The following is a 7,862-nucleotide window of genomic DNA, read 5'->3' as shown; positions in this document are numbered from 1 at the left end:
AATTTATCTTTTTATACTAAAAAAAGCAAAATGAAAACACAAAAACAGTAATTTAACATACAATAATCATCTTTAATCCTTTTGATTGATCATTGGTTAATTAAGCAAAGATTAAAGATTAGGCGCAAGACTTGAATAAGCGAGGTACAATAGTAATTTTAGGCCATTTTATAATCGTTAAATCTTTTCCACATTTGATTTAAATTTTCCATAGTGAATCGTATACATGTATGTTTGGGTAAGTAATAGACTCTCTCGGTTACTATAAATGTATTTGCTTTTGACTTAATAAGGAAATGAAAAAATAAATCGATTCGATTTTCTTAGAAAAACAAAATTTTATTTGAAAGACAGACCTTACCGAGCCTATTGTAAGGTTTATTATTAATAATCAACAAGATATCATTCTACGAACGGAAAGAACTGGCAAGCACGGAAAACTTGTGACAGGCCCTTCCAAGGGCGCAAACGCGGAAAATGACATTTCTCTACTCACCACGATGAGTTTGTTTCGAATCAGGTCTTACGGCCTTTAATATTGAAAATGGTTGTTTTCGTTTAAAGAATAATCATTACAGCCTTTTTCAATGGAAAACAGAAAACTGTTTCGTTATGTTGTGATAGTGAATATATGCTGAATGGATTAACCAAATGTGACCAAAGTTTATCTTACTGCTTGGGATGCTTTGGAAAGAGTTTGAGTGTGGGGGTGTGCGTGATATTTACCGACATAAATCGTTGTTGCCAGACCTAACTATAACAGCTGATGTTATAGTGAGCTGACCAAATAGCATGAACCAGCTATCCTGGGCGACAATATGTCGCCAACGGAATTTTTTATTCGCGTAACATAAACGGCCACCATGAAGTGCCAAAATTTTCAGGATATTATATATTATTACATTGAATATTTACAAAAGGTAAGTATAAAATAATCAGTTAAAATGGGTGGAAACTAAATTTAAAATTTATGTTAATTAAAATCGTTCAATAACGTATTACAATCCTTCACCAACGGGAAATTGACTTGAAAAGTAGGTGGTGATGATTTTTTCTATTGTTTGCGCGTTACTTGGTTAGTGGTACACTTCATGCATAGCAACGATATCAGCGTAAGGCAGTTAACACTAACCACCAAAGGGTGTTTTTTGTAGTATAAACCATTTTAATACATCGTTACGCCCCTTTTTTCTGGATAGAAATACCCTCTGTGCTTCGCGGCCAATCTTTACTCAGTACGGATTTTGCGTTTAGTTGAGTCGGCAATAATGTTGAAATTTTGCAAAAATCACAAATCTCCAAAAAAATATCTCCAATCAAAGGATTGTATGGAAGAGAATCACTATGATCGTGAAGAGGCATCATCTGCTGGAAAAGCGATCAGCGCTTTTGCTCGACAAAAATCTTTATGTTTTAGAAGAATTTCAACGAAGCCATGTAAAGTAAAAGGTATAAATAAAATTAACGGTACTGATAGGTATGTGAAAGATAATTGAATATCAAAAACGGATAAAGAGTAATAGTTTACATACCGCAGTGTTACAGGAATTGATGCAGGCATTAAGGATATGCACGAGGAAGGTAAAATATGTCGTCGTTTTTGTTTTGTTTTAAATCATATCATTCAAAAAGTATTTCAAGCATCGTTTCTAAAGAGTTTTAAGTTATTTCGTCGTTTTTCGTATTCATTCTGTTTGTTCTGGGGCATTCGAGACACGATCGTATTCAAGTGTAGTCAATCATGCGTGAAATTCGGTCGACATACAATGAAGAAGAGCTGAGGGCATGGTGCATGAAAATCAGCGTAAACTCTCCCTCCACAAGTGTTCGTTTTTCGTGTAGCAAAAGAAAAGGCAACGTCCTAAAATGGGATAGAACGAATAGCTTAAGTATGGACCGAAAGAGATACGAATGCCCTCGCATACATGGGGCTTCCAGACCACTCTCCGGTAATTTGAACTGAAGACATTCGACATTCAAACATAAACCAGTAGGCTGCATGATAATGGGCATCTTGCTAGATTTTCATTGAAAATGTGGCCTTCCATCGGCCAAGTTTCCAGTGTTTCCGAAACCAACGACGAACAAACAGGGGTTAGCAAAAGCGCCATGTGCTTGTGTATTTGTGTCAAAAGAATAGTGATTTTGTTGATTTGTGAAAAACGAGGGTTTTGTAAAGGAACATGAAGCTCAAGTGTCCATCGCCACTGTGTTTGTCTTCTGAATCCGATGATGGCTATGGTAAGCGTATGACATTCAATTGCGATTGCTTGAACCCCGATATTAAGACAAACTGCAGAAGACAGCATAAATCTGCAGTGTATGCCGTCGGCGAAAATAGCGAATGTGTAGGATGCAACTCTCATAGCTCCGTTCCATTGAGTAGACGTTCAGTTTCGTTGTTAAAGCGTATTGGCAACAACATTTTGCAAAATCTCAGCACGTCTGGTGCTTCGAAGAGTGCAGTGAATAGTGAAAACCATCAAGTTTATCGAGCCTATGATCATGATCATATTCCACCCCTGTCGTATTGGGGCATCACTTCCAGCAGTTCTCACGCGGCGACTGAATATTCGAAAGATAGTAGTAACCTACGCTCTCTCTCAATTGCCGCGGGCTCATCGCATTCGACCACGATAGATCGTGAACGACCATTTTATCAGTCGCTTCACCAATATTTTTACACACCGCTTCCGTACAGCCAATGTAAAAAGCATCCAGTCGTACGAAAGCATAAAGTAAAAAGACGTGAGCTTGTTGCAATTCAACGCAGTGGTGATGCACTCGACAAGGAGCAAAATTCCGGTAAATTGCAGCAATCTTCGTTGCATGATGCATGTTTGGGTAAGAATGAATTTACTTTAATAACTTCTAAAAATGGGAAATCAAAAACGAAGACAATTCGTAAATTCTGTAGATTGCCAGCTTGATAGAATGAGTTCCAAGTGAGAGTATAATGTTTCAGAACCAAACCTTCGTATATTTGTACAGTACCCGCACCTATCGATGCATTGGTTCATGCGTAAAGTATTGAATATCAAAGCCAAGCCTTTTCCTGCCGGAACGATATTTCGTGTCTTCAATTGAATATCGCTATAAACCATAAATATAATAATTGTTGATGTAACTTATTCGGAATAAAATCATAATACTTTTACATTAGTTCCTTTCCTAAGATCTTTTTATTCTAAGTAATTGTGGGCATTTATAGCCTCATTTATAGTTTGTAGCCTCATTTATAGTTTGTAAAAATCAATTGAAATAATTTTCTAAGGAAAGTAAACTCAAATGATAATAATTGTTGTAATTGATTGCCAAGTTAAATATTTAAATGATTGCTTCTGAAAAAAAATCCTTAATATTAGATTGATCATAGATTTATGGAGCTAGAATGGTTTTTACTCATTACGTCATTCAATAATCATTTAGCTTTTTGCGTTTTTCAAGTATGTAGAGGTTCGAGAACACAATGAATCGATTACAATAGGACAGGTGCAGTGGTGGTATCCTACATTCGGCGTATTTGTTGTCCACCCTACCTAGCGAACCATTCCCTTGACCAACTGATCAATGTTCGTTAATACAATGGAACAAATGATGTCCACTCCCTACATCCGGATCGCATGCAACAGAAGCATTTGAAAATGCCAAATCGATTATGTTGGTACTTTTGTGTGCTATAAGCTTACGAACAGCACGGTCTCAGTCTTCATACAGCGGTCAATCGTGAAAAGCTACTTTGAATGGAATTTTAAAACGGAAGCTGGATGCGCTATGGGCTTATTTACCACCGACGTGCTCATCGTTCGTTCATGCGTAACGATGGGCGGCCTCGTAGATCGGCAAAACATTAGTCCCTTGATGAAAACCTTGAAGATGCTGAAGATGACCTCTCGAACGAGAAGCAGTATTCATTTTCCAGTGTTAGTTTAGTGGCTTAGAAGTTTGTTTGCTTTCAGCACGTGGGTCAACATTGGAAGAGCATTGTGTAGGGAAATCTTCATAGGAGGCTTTTTTGCGGCTAAAGTTGTCTCAAGTACTGATACCATCTCGGCAGGCAATTTCCATAGAGATTCAAGCATTTTTGTATGAGAATTGCCCGGTGAGATTGCACCCTATCCAGGGGATTAAACATTTGTACGCCTACCAAATTGGGAACAGTGGAGAGACTTGCGAAGCGCATGAGCGATGAATCGTCAAATTTGACATTTTTTGCTCCATTACCGCACACATACTCGGTCGCTTGGTCACCTAATACCTTCGCCGACGCCCGACAACAAATGGTTAACAATATACTGTTTTGGTATGCTGTTCATTGATCCGAATCATACATAAATCGCACGGTTGATTGCGGATAGAGTGGTGGTAGGGAGGGGGGGGGGGGCGAACTATAGTCCCTCATTTTTCTCAATACATACATATTGCATTGATATATTGTCGACATAAATAACTTGTAGTAGCATCTTCTTATCAATTTAATGTTGATATTACTGCATGACATTGACTTCACAAAATAAATTACCAATAAAGAATCGACTTTAGCAAAGTGGCACTTGAACCAATTGAAATAAATTGAATATAGCATAGCCTTCAGAGTATGAAGGTCGTGATCATGCAAGAGAAGCATAAAATGAGTAACCCGAAATACTGTAGCGTATCTGAGATCACCAAAACTACCACTCCGGAAACAACAGCCGCGCCCATCGGCCAATCAATCAGTGGATCACGCGGTCAAGCATAAACGATCAAGTGCGTCAGGGGTGTTAGTTTAACTTTTAAACAATCCTTCCAAAGAAAAATGGAAACATGCATCGTAGCATGAGTAACGAATGTGGTTTGAAATGAAACGAACATCCATACATTTAAAAGGCAGCTTAGTTCCGGTAACGCATTGAACGAAACGAAGAGATTCCAAACTGTTGCCTCATTCCTTTCTATCTCTCGTCTCTCAACTGTAGAATCCATAATGTCACACGATTGTGCGGCAGTGCGCTGGTGTAGGTTTGTTTAATTATCATCCAATACAGAAATCTCGTCGTTATGCGTTCTACCCCTTTTGAACGAGAATGTGAGAGAGAATAATACAAAGAGAGAGAAAGAGAAAGAGAGAGAGAGAGAGAGATAGAGAAAGAGAAAGAGAGAGAGAGAGAGAGAGGGAGAGAGATGCAGCAGAGACTTATATGTATACATACACTAATATATATAGAGAGAAAAAGGGGGCAAGAAGAGAGATAGAAGACCACAGAGTGGGATGGAGCAAAGTGTGAGGCACGAGTTGCTGAGAGCAAGCATTGCGAGACACGATCGCGAGATTTTGGAGGCCGTCGTGGGGGCAAAAACATGCCGAGCCCATAGCATCCCCCTAACTTCCCCCTAAGTGGGAGAACAGCACAAATAACAGCATTGAGCAGCATGGACGGCTCTAACAACACCATCACTGTCATCGTCATCACCAACGGCTGCGGCAGCGAGATCACAAACCAGTATCGCGCACAGTATTTTGAACGCTTGGACGATAAAGTTCAACCAACCAACCAACCAACCAATCGACCGACCGATCGACGGATTGAACCGAGTAGCCGTTTTCGAGTCGCGTGTTTTGTGGTATTGTAACGCGGGAACACGTTAGCTAGCTACAATTGCCACATACTCGCGTTAGCTTGGTCTAATCACTTCCATCGTGCAACCATCTATAGATCGACCTCATAACGACTCTCAACGGTCGTTGTCGCAGTACGATCACCGTAATCTGTAGTTTTGATTTCCTCTCACGCTGACCGATAGTTTGTTTCATCCGACGAGGAGAATAAGCGCGCGCAATCTGTGGAATACCGGAAATTGATGTACAGTTGGTAGGCCAGGGTGGAGTAAGCACCGCACGCCATTTGCATAGGTATGATTTGAAAGAGATGAATTTAAAATCATTTTTATGTTACGACCAAGGGTTTGAAAAATGTGATGATCAATAATGTTGGAAACAGTGTTGTTTAGAAAGGCATTAGCAGGAATATGGTGCATGGTGTGATGACAGTGATGATTTAAAGTTAATCTGCTAAGCTGCCGCTATCCGTGTATACTAAGGACTGTATTTAACCATTGCAATAGTTTTACAAGTTGTCGCGTTAGTGCATCGCTCAAGTGGACATGGTCGTTCTACTTTCCCCAGATGGAAAGTAATGCATGTTGGAAACAAACATTGAACGAAAAAGGTTAAAACAGACAAGGAAGGGAAAGCTTGACAGAGTGAATAAAGATTTGCATAAAACACACATCTCCTCATCGTCCGGTACTATCTGATGGTCGCCTGCCTGAAGTTTGTAGCCGGTTTTGTTTCGAAGCGTTTAGGTGTCACCATGCTTCCAATTATTTCTTCGGACATTTTGGACTGTGAACCGTTGCACCTGTTGCATTCCTGATGTGAGCGAAGGGAGAAAAGGCACAGCGACGTATTGCTGTAAAAAACAGTTTGCAAATTAAAGTTGCTATTAACTGTGACCGAGTAAAGTCGACGATCAGCAATCATGGCAGGACTGTAAAGTTGGTGCGCTTCAGTAAGGGTTATAAATCAGCAATTATGAATAGTGTTATCGAAAAACCATAAGTGATTAGTTGATTTGAAAGTGATGAAAAGAAACTGAAAGCTGAAAATGAATGGCTTGTCATCTTTACTAAGAAATTGAGAAACCATCGAATACCTTGTGTCATCCCGTGGCACGCTAATCAGCTGTGAATGAAATGGTCCTTTGGAGATGATTGTGTTGTGCGATGACCCATTCTAACGAGTTGATGTGCCATTCTCTGCCACAAATTCCATAGCTCGTTTATTTCGTCATCAACGCGAATGTGTTCGTATTTGCCGTGGTGTTTACAAGTATTTGCAGCAGCCACGTATTTGAAAAACAGTCTGGTGTTTTTGCGTTAGAGGTTTACCAGGATAGATCATGGTCCATCATGCCAGTGCAAATTCAGTTGATTAATTGGGGGCATGATGACATAAATTCTTTTCGTTCCGTGGAAGATAAAAAAAATATTTGTTTTGCAATTGAATAAATTGGAGCAATTCGAGCGAAGAAAGAATCAAACATAGAACATGTGTTCATTAAGTTTTGTGAGGATATATTTTGTATTTTTTGTGCTTACAGATTTCTGTAAAGGAGAATTGGTAAAAGAAAATTAAAGATGAAATTAAAATGAAACAGAAAAACTGTTTTCATCGGCCTTAGGCTCAAGGTCGCGCTACATGAAGCTTAAACTTCATATTAAATTAAATTGAAATGAAATGAATTGAATGAAATGAATTAAATGAAGTTAAAGATCATTAAAAAACCATTTTACACGTGGTCACTTTGAATAATAATATTTTAAGTTTAAAAAAATTTAAAAAAAAATTTAAAAATTAAATTTTTCTAGCTTTTTTGTAATGTTTCGATGAGCATCGTATACCATGCATAAGGTAGCATACACAGTCAAATTAACATCTATTCAAAACTTTCACTTTCAGATAAAACAGATGCGCATGCAGAAAATAACTCGAAACTAAGGAAGGACATAACGAACAGTTCATCAGGTAATATTCATCAGAATGAAAACAAATCTGCACAACCAGCAAACAAATACTAAAAATCTATCACTCCATTATTGCTATACAGTTTTTGTTAATTGCTATCAAAGAATGTAAATTGAAGGTGCATAAAAGATCCGTAGAAAAAAAATTATACCTTAAAAGACACAAGCAATATGATGCAATCACTCCTCAAATAGTTTTTTGTTCCCGGATTTCCCGGTTCTTATTTGTTTAGACACATTAGATATATTTGTCATGTAAATGATCATTGGACACATACACTCTACCTCTCTTTCTA

This window comes from Anopheles darlingi, chromosome 3 (genome assembly GCF_943734745.1).
Source record: "Anopheles darlingi chromosome 3, idAnoDarlMG_H_01, whole genome shotgun sequence".
NCBI lineage: Eukaryota > Metazoa > Arthropoda > Insecta > Diptera > Culicidae > Anopheles > Anopheles darlingi.
This window is presented reverse-complemented; position numbering follows the sequence as displayed.